Consider the following 16,077-nt stretch of genomic DNA (forward strand, 5'->3'; position numbering starts at 1 on the left):
CAGCCTGAGGCAAAGAGGCAAAGAAGGAAGGCCCATAGCCAGGGAGACAGACCATGGACAGACTGCACTTGCTCCCAGTGTGGAAGGGATTGTCACTCCCGAATTGGCCTTTTCAGCCATACTAGACGATGTTCCAAAACCACCTTTCAGCACGCGATACCATAGTCTCTCGACTGAAGGTTGCCAACAACAACAATCATGGCCCCATGAACCTGATTCTGGAACCAAGTTCCCCAATTCTTAATTGTTAAGTGTCATAAACTGAATAAAAATACAACCTCCCAAATAGAAAGTTATTTATAAGATTAACCCCAACTGCTTTCATTTTGTACCAAAAACTTGGAAAATGGCATATTTAGTGTCAAACTATGTTCCCGTAAATGTAGAGTGACCAGATACAAAGTGGGACAGAATGCCTGCATCTTTAACCATGGTATAGAAGAGGGGATTTTAGTAGGTACAAACCCTTCCATGTTTAAACCCTTCCATGTTGAGCTGCACCTGCAAAATGGTTGAGCTACACCTGTAAAGGTAGAGGCACTCTGTCCCACTTAGCATCTGGTCACCCTAGTTAAAAGGGCAATTCATTCATGCTAGGCACTTCAATTCCCCCATAGGTAGAAGTGGTGAAGGGCATGCATTTCTCATCACTAAGCAGGAGGTGTGTGTTAGACGCTGAGGTGAGAATTCTGAGAGTCTAAGAAAAACAGGGCTAAGCTGTAGCCTATTTTAAAGATATGCAACCCACTTCCATTGATGAGATGCACAGCCCAATCCTATGCATGTCTACTCATAAGGAAGTCCCACTGCAGTCAGTGGTGCCTACTCCCAGTTAAGTGTGTATAGGACTGCAGCCTTACAGCCCAACCCTAGACATTACTCAGAAGCAAGTCCCATTGTGTTCAATGCAGTTTACTCCCAGGAATCTGTGCACAGGCTTGCAGCCTCTCAGTGAAGAACACCAGAAGCACATGCAGGGCGTGCATCCACTCGCTTCCATGCAGGCACAAGCACAGCTTCCAGCAGCAAAGAGCAAAAGGCAGGTCAGGCGCGCGCTTCTTCCCTGCTCTTTGAACTGCGTCCCACCCTACTGTGCAACCAAACCAAGCAGAGCCAGACACTCTTGATAAGTAACGGGAAGGCGGGAACATCTGCACTGCTGGCATCCCTTCGGCCCTATCGTAATCCGTCTGCTCCGACCGTTTGAACCAATCGGAAACGACAAGGAAAGAAGTGGGGGGCGGGGGCGGGGCGGGGGCGGCAAAGCTGTGTGAATCAAAAATGCTCTGAAAAAACCCGCGAGGCGGAGCTGCGTCTTGACGGACGTCTGTTTCCACCAATAATCACGCGCCCTTGCTGCCTGAGTGGCCAATGAGCTTGCAGAGCTCAGATAGGGAGGAAGGCGGGCGTTGTTGTCAGGGAGGGGGAGGCGGCAGCGCGGCTGGCTTGCTCGCTAGCTGAGGAGGAGCTGAAGGGAGGAGGCTGCGGGTGGCAGGTGAGAGCCGGAGAGCGGCCGGGCCCGGGAAACCGGCCGGGGTGGGGCTGGCTCGGCTGGGCGAAGGGCCTGAAGGCAGCGCTGAGGCGACGCTCCCGCCTTCGCCCCTCAGGTGGGGCGGCGGGTTGACCTGTGGGGAGGGGGGCGCCTCGGCTCGCCTCCTCGCCTCAGGAGCCTGCGGGGTGAGTCCCGAGGGACGGGCGGGGCACGTCGAGGGGCTCGCGGCCGGTGCTGAAGCTGAGGAGCGGCCGGCCTCTCGCGCCCCTCGGAAGCAGCGCGGGGGGCCGCGTCCAGGAGGGCCCCGGGCGAGCAGGAGTGTGAGGGGGCGGGAGTGCGGGCGGGGAGGAGTAAGAGGCATCGCTGGAGCAGGGGGGCGTCGGTGGGTGCTCTGCCCCCCCAGGGCTGCGTGGGTGTCCGCCTGCACCGGCCTCCCCCTCCCTCCCTGACTCGGTTCCTCCTCCAGCTAGGTGGGTCGGAGGACCGTGGCGGGCATCCCCTGCAGCAGCGGGGGGCCTTAGTGGGGAGCGCTGCCCGCACCCACCCCAAGAGCTGTGCTGGCACCAGTCCGGCACTGCCGCCCTCCCTCCCAGGCCCGGCTCAGCCCTCGTCCAGCCAGGTGGGTCGGTGTTTCTCCCCCAGTGGGACTCGAGGTGGTGCTTGGTGGGATCCCTGTAGCGAGACCAGGAACACGACAGGAGCCTTGGCTCTCTCCCCCCTCCCCCTGGCTCAGCCCCTCCTCCAGCCTGGTAGCTCAGTGTTTCTCCACCAGTGGGACTTGATGTGGTGCCTGGTGGTGCTCACTGGACACTGATACTGTGAATGTGATACGACGAACAGTGGTAGAAGCTTTGGCTCTCTCCCTCTCCTAAGCTTTGGCTCAGCCCCTCGTCCACCCAGGTAGATCAGTGTTTCTGAGCCAATGGTACAGGTATCCCTGGTGGGACTCACTGGGCACCTGCCGCCCTGCAGTGAGACCATCACATATCATACAACACAACAGCGGTAGGCAGCTTGGCTCAGTTGGCTCTCTGTCTCCTCCTTCAAGACCCTAGCTCAGCTCCTTGTCCAGCCTGGTAGATGAGTGTTTCTCAACCAGTGGTAGGAGTACCCCAGTGAGACTTGAGGTGGTGCCTGGTGGTGCTCACTGGACCCCTGTACATCTACCACCTGGTAGCGGGACCAGGAACACAACACAACAAATAGGAGTAGGAGGCTTGGCTCAGTGGGCAGAGCTCCAAAGCATACTTTTCCGTGCTAGAAAAAGCCTCATGCCCACCCTGAGCCTTGTACTTGTGCCACCACCACTCTACTGCACAGATGCCAGCTTGGGGCCAGCCTCTTCCCCCCCCCCATTCCCAGTCCCTCATCCAGCTAGGTATATCAGTGTTTCTCAACCAGTAGTATGGGCACCTCCAGTGGTACTTGAGGTGGTTTCTGGTGGTACTTTCTGGATCCTGGTACTTACTGGTGCTTTCTGGTGGTACTTACTGCCCAGCAGTGAGACCAGAAACATGACACAACAAACGGTGGTAGAAGACTTGGTGGGCAGAACTCAAAACACGCTTTTTCACACTCCCATAAATCCTGAGCCTCTTACTGGTGCACGTGTCAGCCTGGGACCGGCCACTCTTCCTCCTAGGCCCTGGCTCAGTCCCTTGTCCAACTAGGTAGATGAAAAGAGGCTGCCAGCCAGCTGGCTCGCCCTCCTTGGAGCTGCCCTATATCTTGTGCTATTTCAGTACTGCCTCATTTGTTTGTGTGAATGAATCTTCTCACTGAACACTGACTTCAAGGGGAGTTGAGGGAAGGGGCTGTACCGGCATGGCCAAACCTGCTTAACATCAGAGCCGCATACAGTGAACTTTAGATGTTTGTGAAGTGCAATATTTAAGAAGCATTTAAATTCTTAAATATGTTTAGTCACCATAATGCTGGAATTCAGCAGACTCTAGGTTTATACCTGATAAATGATAAAACTTAAATGTCTATTTACCTTTATATTAATTGTGATGCAAAAAGGAGTATCAGCCAATATATCTCCAAGAGCCGTGCATTATGTGTCAAAGAGTTGTATGTAGCTTGCAAGCTTTTGGCCCATAAGTAAAGGTATGGCACAGGGACCACCCCTGAACTATACCTTTGCTTATGGGCAAAAAACAGTTTGGCTGTGTGATTTCAATCAACAAGGTTTTCCACGAGGAAGGTGATGTTTCTGGTAGTATCACTCTGTTTTGTGACTTTCCTATGCAGGGATGTGGACATTAAAGAAATGAAGAGTTTTTTGCTAGGGAAATTTATGACCTTTGCTTGTTAAGGCAAGTTGTAGTAGATACTGATGTATACAGTACTAATATGTTCTGTGTGTAGTGTTACTACAACCAGAAATCACAGACAGTATAAGTGACTCTTCAGACAGCTACTAAAAAAGAGTGAAAGCATCATCTGTCACAGAGAGGTTCAGTGATTTTACATTTTATCATTTTTGTGATTACTCATTGTGAAAGGACGTGTCGTCTTTGCTTATGATGTTTTGCACCAGCTCTCATCCAAAACTCCTTAATCCACAAGATTTATGTAACCTGCTCATTAATGTTTTGTAAAGCTGTAAAAGAGCCTCTGGTAGAATTATTTGTGTGGTTGTCCTGCCTTCAGAGTCTTTCCTGTGTCCTCCCCATCTTTAATTCAACCCTCTCTAATATAATGATGAGCTTGCAAAAGATTTGCTATCTGATTGAAATAAGCTGTTTGTTGTGAACGTGTTGTGGTTCCCAAACCACGTATATGACGTCTTCCATGCAGAAGATTGTTGAGGAAGTGGGGTTTTGCACAATTGAGCCACAGCGGCATTTGGTTCTGGTTACTGTCTGTTTCTCAAAAGTGTGCATGTTAAGCACATTTGAGGCTTGCGAGTCCTTGACTTGTTATGTAGTTAAAATCAAAATGGGTCTCCTAAGGCCATCTGCTATTTAATGTTTGACACAGAAAAACAGCAGTGATCTGTACCAGTTTTCCACTGAATTGTTAAAACTGCATGTTTTCCATTCCTTCATTTTTTGGCCATTCTTTATGGAAACACTAAACCAGTGACTTCACAATCATAGCCAAAACAGTCATGAATTGAAGAGGAAGTCAGCCATCCTTCTCTATTTATCAGTTTTTAAACTTTCTTTTGTCTGTTAAACAAACTGTTAATCTGCTATGAAAGCTATACAGTGTGTGGTTGTAGAGCTGTAGCTGTACTATACCAGTTTTTGTACAAACAATAACAAAATTTCCATAAACAGCATAGTGAGCACTTTGCTTTTGAAACAAGAGCTCCTGGCATCAAACATTTGCACCCTCTTAACAGATAATAGTGATAGGAAAAGTTTGTCCTATTATGTTGCAATACATCTGTCTATCTTTTTTAGAATAAGAATACGATCTAGAAAGTGTGCCATGATATATAATTGAGTTGCAGACATCATAGGCATCTTATGCAGATATGTAACAATTTATTTAATAGAATTAAATTAGAATTAATAGAATTCAAGTTCTAATACAGTTAAGGCTTTTGCTAAACATTTTAAGACCTAGTTACTGCTTAGTCCAGTTTTGCAAATATGTTCAAAGATGTCTCAAAAATCTTTAGTAACCTTTCCATCCATACACAGCTGTGAGAATTGATGTCAAAAAGAATCATCACCAGGTTTTGAAAAGATTTCCTTCCTAGTTGGCTGGAAATAATTCTTACCACAGAGAACCAGTCTAGTGGCTGTTAACAAGCCTGACTTGGTCCGAGAAAGCATGAGTTATGGTTGGCAGTGAGTGGAGTACTTGGTAACTGTATCTAAGCATGTGGGCACTTAAGAGTTCCCATGCCTTCAAATTGTCTGTTGGGTGATGTGACTCATGCTCATTCATTCTTCTGCTGCTTTGTTAAAGCAGCATGACTGAGGAAGCGGGTCTTGTTGTGCCAATGAGTTGGTACACTGAATAATAAATTAGAAATGCTACACATAAATTCTATCTTATTGAAGGTGCAAAGTTGAGCAGATTTTATCTCATGGCTGTAGGTATCTTCTCGTAGACTTTAAATTCAAAGTTTCCTTGGAAAAATGTTTTGGGTCTAGATTAGATAATCCAAAATAGATTATTGTAATTTCCTGACTAATGAAATGGAATCCAGCAATTCAAACATCTGTTGGCAAAGTGATTTTGCATTTCGATTGAATCATTTTATTTCTGGATAACATGTTTTCTTGGAAAAGTAATTTTGATTTTTGTCTGGAAATCTCTCCCACATTTAGTCTTTTGGTGATTATTTGGGAGGGTGTCTCAAAATTCTTTAAATGTCGGTATCTGTCCACACCCACTTGCATAGTTAACTTTCATCCAGAGTGTGTCCATTATTGTGTATTCATAGTCCTAGGCATAACAGAAGTCTGCAGGGAACTACCTTTTCTCTTTCGTGTCTTGGATGGCATCTGGCTTGCAAGGCTGGTAGAGAGATTTTTTAGCCTGTTCAAAGTCCAGCACAACTGGAAGTTGGGAGTTTTTCAGTCCAGAGTTGGCTCAGCAAGTGTGGCTGTCCTTTCTACTGGTTATTCAAGAATGTTGGCTTAGCTGGGCATTTGTGTATAAAAGATGTAGAAGTCTATCTGCTTCTGTAGTATGGTGCTGAACTGTCCCATTCATCTTGTTCAGTCTGTTCAAACAAGAGGACATAAGAAGGGCTGCTCAGACTGAAGCAAGATGGGGGGGGGTAAGTTGCTTATGCTGTGTATAAGTTAAATAGTGAACAGGTACATAGTTATTTGCAACTTTGTTGATGGCATTGCTATGGGCACATCTGTGAAATAAAGGTATAGTTCTGTCTGCATTGATATCAAAATTCCAGTTAATTGGATTAATTTGGGAGTAAACTTCATGTGACACCATGTGACACAATGTTTGTATGTTTTTCACCTGATGGTTTGGGCTTTTGTATTGAAAAGTAACCTTTCAGTTGGGAGCAGAAAACTGGTGTTGTGGGGCTGCTTGAACCTATCTACTCTCAACATTTGCCTCCTGAGCAGTTTCTTTTGTCATCCTGTATGAGTGGAAAAGCAGCCTGGAAAACAATTTCGGAAAAATGAACCACAAGAAAAGTTAGTTGGCAATGCTTGCTCCAAATTGCAGCCTCAGGCGGTTTTTAGTTATGATGATGAAGCACCAGTAGCCTCACAAACTGCTGGAGCAGCAGTTTCCCAACTGTGAGTAGCAGTGCCCTAGGGCAGTGGTTCTCGGGTGTTTTAGACCGGGACCCACTTTTCTTTATGACAATCTGTCTGAGACCCACCAGAAGTGATGTCTTTAATCCAAAAGTGATGTCATGCCAGGAAGTGACATCATCAAGTAGGAAGTGACATCACTGTGATGCCAATGCTGGAAGTGATATCATTAAGCAGGAAGTGACATCACTTCCACGTTCTCACCTAGGAACTCATAAACCTCAAATGACAAGAGTAAACATTCCAGCACAGAAGCTCTTCCCAATTCTCTTGTCCCATGCTACTAGTGCTACCAAGCATTCAATCTGTAAAATTCAATATACTTCTTGTAACAAAGTGTGTGTGTGAAGGGTGTGCTTGCTTCCGGCTAGTGTTGAGCATGGCATTGATATATTTTGAATATGCCTATCAGTGTTCATGGCACCGTGCAAACTAACTACCCTGAAGCCTCCGACAGATCCAGCAAAACCAGACTTGTCTGCACACCTATAAGGCGGGAGTCTTCCATCTCTCCTAGCCCTACAGATCACCCACATGCTCAGTCCACTCAACCCAGTTCCCCCACCCCACTTCTCTCCTAGCCCTCAGGTCACACACATGCTCAGCCTACTCACCCCAGTTCCCCCACCTCTCCCTCTCCTGGTTGTCTCAGTGCTTTAGTTTCTGTATTCGCTGCACATCACAGCTTTCACCAAGTGAATCCTTCATTGTGGGAGGTAAGATCCTTTTCTGAACCCTGAATCCTCCCTCCCAAATTTTGTACAAGAAGCTTTTCAAAGGAGCCCATCCGAGGTGGGGAGGGGGAAGGGGCAGCTTCAGACTCCCACCTGAAATTCAAGAGGCAGGCTCTGCTCTGCCAGTACAACTACGGTCACTGGAGAAATGGAACAGGTGCTGCCTTGCTGTTTTGCGCCTACGCGTGCTGCTCTTTTAGATCCAGAGGAGAGAAGCTTCCCTCTCTGCAGGACTAATGCAGACTTGGAAAATGGTGGTGCCCACTGCCACATTTCAAGACGGCATCACCCAGCTCATTTTGCCAATATCCAAGATGGCGCCACCCAGTTCATTTTGCCAGTTTCCAAAATGGCACCGCCCAACTCATTTTGCCAGTATCCAAGATGGCGTTGCCCAGCTTTTTGTGACCCACCCAAAATTGGGTTGCAACCCACCAGGTGGGTTGTGACCCACAGTTTGAGAACCTTTGCCCTAGGGTGTTGTGAGGCACTTGCTGCAGTGTTACGTGTCTCCTGCTGCCCCAGCAGGGCTACCGTGCTGTGCTTCTCAAAACAGCGATTGGAGGCTTGGTGTGACAGGAAGAGTTCCAGCATGTGGTTTTTGCATGCTGGGGAAAGCGCTCCCACCCTGGCCCTCTTTCTGATGATTGTGGAGGTGTTCCAGGCCTCCAAACCTAAAAGTAACTGGCAGTGTTGTCCCTGATCAGTTCCAGGAGCCATTAGGTACTAATGCAGTGTGCAGGAGAGTTGCAGGTCCCAATAGTTTAGGAATCGCTGTACTAAGAGTAAAATTCTGTTTAATGTGAAGTTTGGCCATCTGTATAATCCTTTAATGTTCATTTAGTTAAGCCATGGCTTAACTGGTGAAATGGATGGTGCTTTGTACTACTTTCCCAGCTACTTGTTGTAAAGCTGTGTGCATTTCAAGATGGAGGTGGGAACAAGAATCTAATGTTGGTTTGGCCCACAGCAGTGTTGGTGTATCTATGGTTGTGTAACTATTTAGCAGTAACTGTATTTTTAGAAAAGTGTACCCTTTCTTTGCAAAGAACAAGGCGACTAACAAGTACTGCTTAATCATTTTTTGCCTGGCCCCCAGGTGTACATGTTTGGTCCATGTTGTGTATATGCAAAGTTGGGCAGAAATGGCTTAAAAGCAATCATACATCTCACAAAGGTATCTGTGTAAAAACAAAAATATTTAATAATAAAAAAAATGAACAAGCTCAACAGACAATTTTAAGAGACAATAACAGTGTGTTTGGAGAATATTTGAATTTGTCTTTCTGTGCATAAACTAAAGTTAAGATTCCAGCAGAAATTGAGCAGTAGCTTCTGAAGTTCTTTGGCTTTTCATTGGTAGGAAAATCAGTTGTTGCATTGCCTTTCATAAAAGTTTGAACAATCATGTTTCTGTAGCAGCTATATTTTGTGGGTGGAGGATGTTCAAAAAGTGTCATTCATGATTAATTTTTTGACTTGAAACTGTCTTTAGACTGGGGGGTGGGCAATCTAGATAACTTACCAGCTAAAAATGTCTGAGAAACCTTTGCTGGCTTGGCTTCTTGCTGCACCTCTTTTGTTGGTAAGAGTGGACTATGTTCTGGGAAAATCACTAAATCAATTGATTCTTTTTACTCATGCAAGCATGGTTGGTATGCTTTTGACTTATACTGACTTGGTGTAATTCTGTGTCTGCAGACTGCATCATCTTGGAAGATATTTGTTCTGGGCACAGTTTAGCTGGTTTTGTGTAGCTTAATTAGAACTGTCTGGAACAGTTTAATTAGAACAATTTAATTGTTTGAAAGTTTGATGGACAGTTGAATATCTAAAAAAATGTATTTTTAGGGGTTGTCTGCCTTCGGCTGCTTTGCTACTAGAAATTTTGTATTGATGGCTTGTATGGAGAGTAGTTAGGCTTACAGCCTTATCTGTTATATCAGTGGTTCTGAAACCTTTTAGCATCAGGACCCACTTCTTAAAATGACTCTCTATTGGGACCTACCTAGCTTTACAAGACTAAAGAGTTTCACCTTACCAATTGCTCAAGCTTCTGTTTCTATCCTTTTTACTAAGGTGTGGGGAGCTCCTTAAGAACATAAGAACAGCCCCACTGGATCAGGCCATAGGCCCATCTAGTCCAGCTTCCTGTATCTCACAGCGGCCCACCAAATGCCCCAGGGAGCACACCAGATAACAAGAGACCTGCATCCTGGTGCCCTCCCTTGCAATGGCATTCTGACATAGCCCAGTTTTAAAATCAGGAGGTTGCACATACATGTCATGGCTTGTAACCCATAATGGGTCTTTCTGCCAAAAACGTGTCCAATCCCCTTTTAAAGGCATCCAGACCAGATGCCATCACCACATCCTGCGGCAGGGAGTTCCACAGATCGACCACATGCTGAGTAAAGAAATATTTTCTTTTGTCTGTCCTAACTCTCCCAACACTCAATTTTAGTGGATGTCCCCTGGTTCTGGTGTTATGTGAGAGTGTAAAGAGCATCTCTCTATCCACTTTATCCTTTCCATGCATAATTTTGTATGTCCTTCTGGAGGTTTAAGCTCCATATTCATTGGATTGGGACCATTCTGGTTTCCTTGCTTTTCCCCTTTGACTGGCCTTTGCTAAGAACCCAGGCACAGTTTTCTACTTGTGAGTAAACATGCATTTGTGGCTCAGTTTCACTTTTCATAGAGCTCAATACATTTTCCTTGTAAGCTATCATTTTGTCAGTTTCAGAACCCCTTAGTGATCAGGTCACAACCCACTGGTGGATCTTGACTCATGGATGGGGGGCAGTGTAATATGTTTGCTTAAAAGTAAAGTTGTATGTTTGTTGGGATTTAAAATCAAGGACATTTGCTCAGGAGTGTGACCTTAGTGTAGAAGGGAACTTTTAACTGAAGAAAGTGCAGAAATAAACTGCCCTTCCTATGTCTTTAAATTCCTTATTCCTATGCTGAGAGGATGATAATCATGCTGAGACTACTGATAAAGATGATGGAGGTTTCTAGGTATTACATAGGTGTATAGAAATTCAGAACTTTCAAAAACAAAATGCACAGCCCCACCCTTCAAATTTGCATCCTGGGGAGTTAGAGAGATAGAATTGAGTTTCCTGGAAAGGCATCTGGTTCTTCCTATTCGGAGGGCAGGAAAAACTTTCAGCTTCAGCATTTCAGTTGATCTGAACATTAAGGTACAGTGTGGAGAAAAAGAGGCACAGGTTAGAAAGATGGGGAAATGCTGAAAACATATGAAATGGAGAGGAGAGCAGACAGAAGGGTAATGCTGTCCAACCCAGTCCTGACAGCCTGACATAATTCAGTAAAACCTATTGAGTCTAGTGTGACTTGGGACCTAATCCTATCCAGCTTTCCAGTGCCGATGCAGAGAGAACAAATGTTCTCTTACCTTGAGGAGGCCTCTGTGACTGCCCCCCACCACAGCATGTAGTGCATACCATGTAGGTATGATTGCACCAGTGCTGGAAAGTTGAATAGAATTGGGCCCTTAATCACAGGCTATGTATACTATATTACAATGTAATTTTGTAGGTCTGCTATTGTTCATAACTAATAGTGAACTCAGGTGGTTTAGTTCACTGTCAATTTGTTTGTAAAATGGCATTTCATGAACAAGATAGGTTTTTTTACATACTTGGGACAGCTTAGGTATGCAGAAGTGCAGAAAATATGTAAAGGTAAAAAGCCCCATAGTGGTGCCAGCTAAGTATTCTCAGTGGCCCCCAGGAGCCATGTAATGTTGAGATGTCAGTTGGAGGAAAAAACAGCAAGCAGAATTTAGGGGTTGCGGAGAGGATCTGTGTGAGCTAATTGGGCATTAGGGCTGCAGAGATGCAACATTTTCTTGCAGTCTCTTCTTGTCTAGCCTTTTAATCTGTTTAGCTATGCTCAGTCCTGTGTTGTGACCCTGAACAAGCAAGCTAAAGAAAGATAAATTATCTAAGGAACCAATGCCAGCTGAAGTTGTTGGGCAGCCTGAGACAGCCCAAAAATTGCATCCTTGGCTCTGTTTGTGGCCCTCCCCATGCATCCCTCACCTGACTCCTTTCTCTACAGCTTTTTAATCAAATTCGGACATGTGGAACACTCTAGGATCACTCCTAGTGTGTTCCACATTTCCTGCTTCATTTAATGGGAACAATCCCAGTGCTCCTTGCATTTTCCTGTTTTGGCTGAACAGCTGTTAATTCAGGAGCCAGTAACGGCAGTATTGCTGTATTTCAGTCCTTCAAGCACAGTGATTTGGGTCCCTGCCTTCTTACCTTGTTCCTTCTTCCTTTAAACAACGTGCTGTGGTATGAAAGAACTGGGTAGAGAGTCAGTGCAAGGTGAGGGACATAAATCACTGTGCTCTGAGGATGGGAACACAGACATTTCATTCCTCCTTCATCACAGATTTTTAAATGAAGCAGGAAATGCAGAGTATGCTCAGTGCGATCCCAGCATGTTCCATATTTCCTGCTTTAATTAATCAACCTTTATGGGAAGTGGTGCAGGTAAGGAGGCTGGCTCTGTCTTCAGCAGAAGAAAGATATGGTGGGCTTCTGTTGGCTGCTGTCTGATATAGCATTGTTCTTGTATATGGGAAGGTCCTGCAAGAACAGTGATGTGGATTTTATGGAAACTTTTCCAGTGCCTTAAATTAAGACCTCTTTTATTGAGACATTTCCCTCCAGTCTTTCTACCATAAATTAATGCCAAAGGCCACTTACAACAGAATTAAAAACAATAAAATCTCATATAAGTTGGACAATTGAAGTATTGGCAACAGCTATCCAGCAAAGACAAAAACCCCCACCTTTCCTAGTCACAATTCTGCTGACCAGGAGCAACTCTGTCACATCTGGATAAAATTTCAATTTGCTTGCCCTCATTGACCAGCTCCAAACCCTAGTTCATTACAATGACAGTTTGCTTGGAAGATGGAGTATTCTTAATCTGTTGAAAGCTGCCTTTGGCATATTGATATTTAGCTCCAAAACTTCCTTGACAGTTTTATGTTGATTTTTAAATGCATTGGGGAGGGGGGAGGTAGAACCCTGTATTTCTTTAGAAATATACTGCCTCATAGTACAGTTAAAAAAGCTGAAAACCTGAAAGTTTGTACTGATTTTCATTGCTGACAATTTGAGATGTGGAGGAGTATAGCTTTTAAGAGGAAGATATTGGGGTCATGGTGAAAAAGCTTACTGGAAAATATCTACTTGATTTGTTCTTGTGGCGAAAAGACACTTGTCAAAAATTATTAGGAAAAGCATTGAAAATAAATTTCAGTGTTGTACACTGATATAAGTTCTGGGTACTGTTATCAACTCTTCAGTGTGATAAATTCTGCAAATGTGTTCTATCTAAACATTGTTTAGTATGAATTGCTATTGCATTGTAGTGGATCTTGAACTTATCTTACCATGCAAGGTTCGTACTATAGCTTTACTGTTGGTTATTCCCAACAGGTATCCCATCTTGGGATACCTGAATGGAAAATAAACAAGAGTTGGTACAAGCACACTATGGTCCAATATTAACTTGTGACAGTCTTTCATTGTATGAGATGACTTATGTTACTGGAAAAATGAACTTGGAAAATCCAAATCTTTCAATTCCTTCGTTCCTCACATTTGAACAAATTTAAAGCCAGTAAGTTCCTATCATAGCAAAGGAGAGTGACCCAAAAGTTACGAAGTACTAGTTCAGTCCCTTAGTCATTGTGCTGATCTGGACATGGAAAAAAGGTAGGTATATTCACTTGGGATTTCAGAGCTTATTTGCCCGACAGGCGAATGAACTGGAGGTGCACTTGGGGATAATGGTCCAGTATTTTTTCTTAACTATGAGAATGCTGACATCTGAACAAATATGCTTGCATGCTTAATTGATTGAGATGGCACAAATAGCTTAGTGGTAACTATTTCGATTTACCCATTATCTGCCCATGTGTCCTATAGGCAGCACCTGTATTTTGTGTGTGTATGTGCACAGGTGTAAACAACTGGAGGTTTCCTTCTGATATTTCAAAACATCAGGCTGAATAATGCAGTTATTGGGCATCTGGAAAAAAGCCAGATAGCATATCAAACAAAAGGGAGCTCGTTAAAGACAGGTAACATCTAAGATGTCCTTTGAGCTGCAGTGGGTCAACACAAATGTACAGTGACCAATCATATTTCTGTTTTATGAAAGTTCAAATCTAAAAATGTCTAGTAGGGATCCCATTCAGTAAATGGAATGTGAAATTTTAATAGGGGGTATAAAATTGTACAGGTTGTGTCTCATTATCTGCTGGGGTTCCATTCCAGAACCTCTGCTGGATAAAAAAAATCTGTGGATGAAAAAAGTGGAAAAATAGATTGAAAGACCCATTTCCAGGTTTCTTGGCCCTCCATTGTTCCTAATAAGGTTGTGTCTTGACACAGGGGTTTGATTCTGGAACTCCCTGCTGATACCATAAAATGTGTTAAATAAAGGCAATTTAGAAAAAAAATTTAAATGTGTACCCCCTTTACAACTGCTGTTTTCTTACTGTTGTAGAGTGGAAGTCAGCAATTAGAAATGCAAAGGACCCCTTGCCTTTGCCTGGTTCAGCTAAAGCATGGAATGATCACTTGCATGACTGTCTCTCTACAACAGTAAGAAAAGCAGTTTTTAAAACTGATTTTAAAGAGATGCATTTTCCCCTTCTCCAGGGATCAGCACATTCCTTCTCATTTGCACTGGCCATTCATGTCCCTTGTTTAACAAAATTGGACCTGTATATCCAATGAAGAAATTGTATATCCAGTAAGGATTTCTATGCAATTTCCTGTTTTTCTAATCTTCTCCCTAGTTTTGTCCTACATTTCCTTATTCCAAGGGATGTTTTCATTTTTCTCTTCAGTAAATTGTACTTACTGATGTATTTTTAGATCTGTTGAAATACAGATGTATTTTTAGATCTGTTTCTCCCCCCGCTTGAACTTTTCTTTCAACCCCACAATGAATTTTCTCACCAGTAGCCCATTTTTAAAAAAACTATCTTCAGAAGGATTTCTTCCTCAGTTTCTACCAATTGGTTCTGAGATGTTCAAGCAAATTGGGGTAGTGATGAATTTGCTTTAGTTGATTAGCTTTTTGAAATGTCAGGGAATTTGTAGTGTAGTTCAGTGCATGTTTACTTGGAAGCAATATTGCTAAACAATATTGGTTGTATTTTCTAATTTACTGGTATTTCCTTATTTTATTCTTGTGTTGTGCTTAAATTTGATTTTTAAAGAATAAGAATGTATGGTATGGCAGTTTGAGAAACATAATGATTTGCTTCCATCCCTTTATATGTATATTCAATATCCTTGTCGTGTCCACAAAGCGTACATTTTTTTTGAGTAGGATGTTGGTTGTTGAATGAGTAACCAATGCTACAGTAGGATTTTGATTGTACCTTAGCATCTCTATGGCAGTGTAGTTCAAGTAAAATATGAAGTTATTCAAGTACAATATAAAGAATAACATTTCAGGCTGTGGACCTCCCTTCTTCGTATTGTGTTTAGGTAATGAATGAATGCTGTGTGTGCTTGAATGTGTATATATTAATGGTATGAACAGTCTTTATGTAATGCATTCTCTATGAAGAGGGTAGAATACTTAATGTTTGATTACTATAATATTGAAATAATTGTGAATGTGTTTAGAATTCTAATGTATTTTCATGTAAAGTTAGCCATTTTTTATTAATGTACCTATCCAATTCTGGAAAGGTAAGAGACAATGGCTGCATTCCGAAATATATGTTGAATACTCCAAATATGATTTAGGATTGGGAATGAATCTTGTGCTTGCTATTAATGAGTAACTTCATGGTTGAAATATGATAAAACCAGGAAGGTATTGACTAAGTTGAGAGTGTAGCACAAGGCTCATTTTCAGTGCTCCAAATCATGCTTTGGAAGATGTGAAAACTTGTGTTGATATACCACCACAGTCTGTGGATTAAGCCCTGTGCGTCAAGTGTATTAAGCCTTGTACAAATACTTATTTAGAGTAAGAGTTGTCATGTATTGTGAACTTCCTTGCACATTAACTTTCTCTATGCTGCTTGGAAAATATCCTTTCCTGTTCAGAGTTCATTGGGTTGACTTGTGCACAATTATACCAACTAAATGCCTACTGAATGTAATAAATTGGATTTGGTGGAAGTTGTTTAATGTTATAGCCACCAAATAATTGCCATTACGGGTAATAGCATTGTATCACAATGTACCAAGATAAAAGGGAACTTAAGATGGGCTTTCTAATGTGAAAACAAGTATCTTTTATTGACATGACACCATGTTTCAAGACCTCCACTTTAGATGCCTTGCTCACTTATTCCAGGTCTTTAATTGGGTAAAAATATTGTCTACTCTTGGGCTCTGTGTACACTGCTTCTTTGATCACATTGTGATATGGTAATACACTTAGCAGTTGTCATTTTGAGGACTTTTTAAAATTTTGAAAAGGTAAAAGCAAGAGTGTTAACCTGCAAGAGGGAGAGCTTAAACATATGTAGACAGTGCCTGGTGAAAACTTGGAGGGAAGTAGAAGAGGATTT

At 43.2% G+C, this 16,077-nt stretch overlaps 1 protein-coding gene across 4 annotated transcripts in view; it reads left to right on the forward strand.

Moving 5' to 3' along the window:
* The first annotated feature begins 1,443 nt into the window (after nucleotides 1-1,443).
* The window catches only part of NUMB (NUMB endocytic adaptor protein), a 98,116-nt gene continuing 83,482 nt past the window's right edge, over nucleotides 1,444-16,077 (forward strand). For 3 of the 4 annotated variants that reach the window (XM_066631475.1, XM_066631472.1, XM_066631474.1), the window contains exon 1: nucleotides 1,444-1,495. The gene's annotated coding sequence lies outside the window, so the exon portion shown is untranslated. Of the gene's footprint in view, nucleotides 1,496-1,601; nucleotides 1,678-16,077 lie in introns of those variants that run through there. The other variant, XM_066631473.1, reaches the window with a different exon arrangement.

Source organism: Tiliqua scincoides, chromosome 1, assembly GCF_035046505.1.
Source record: "Tiliqua scincoides isolate rTilSci1 chromosome 1, rTilSci1.hap2, whole genome shotgun sequence".
NCBI lineage: Eukaryota > Metazoa > Chordata > Lepidosauria > Squamata > Scincidae > Tiliqua > Tiliqua scincoides.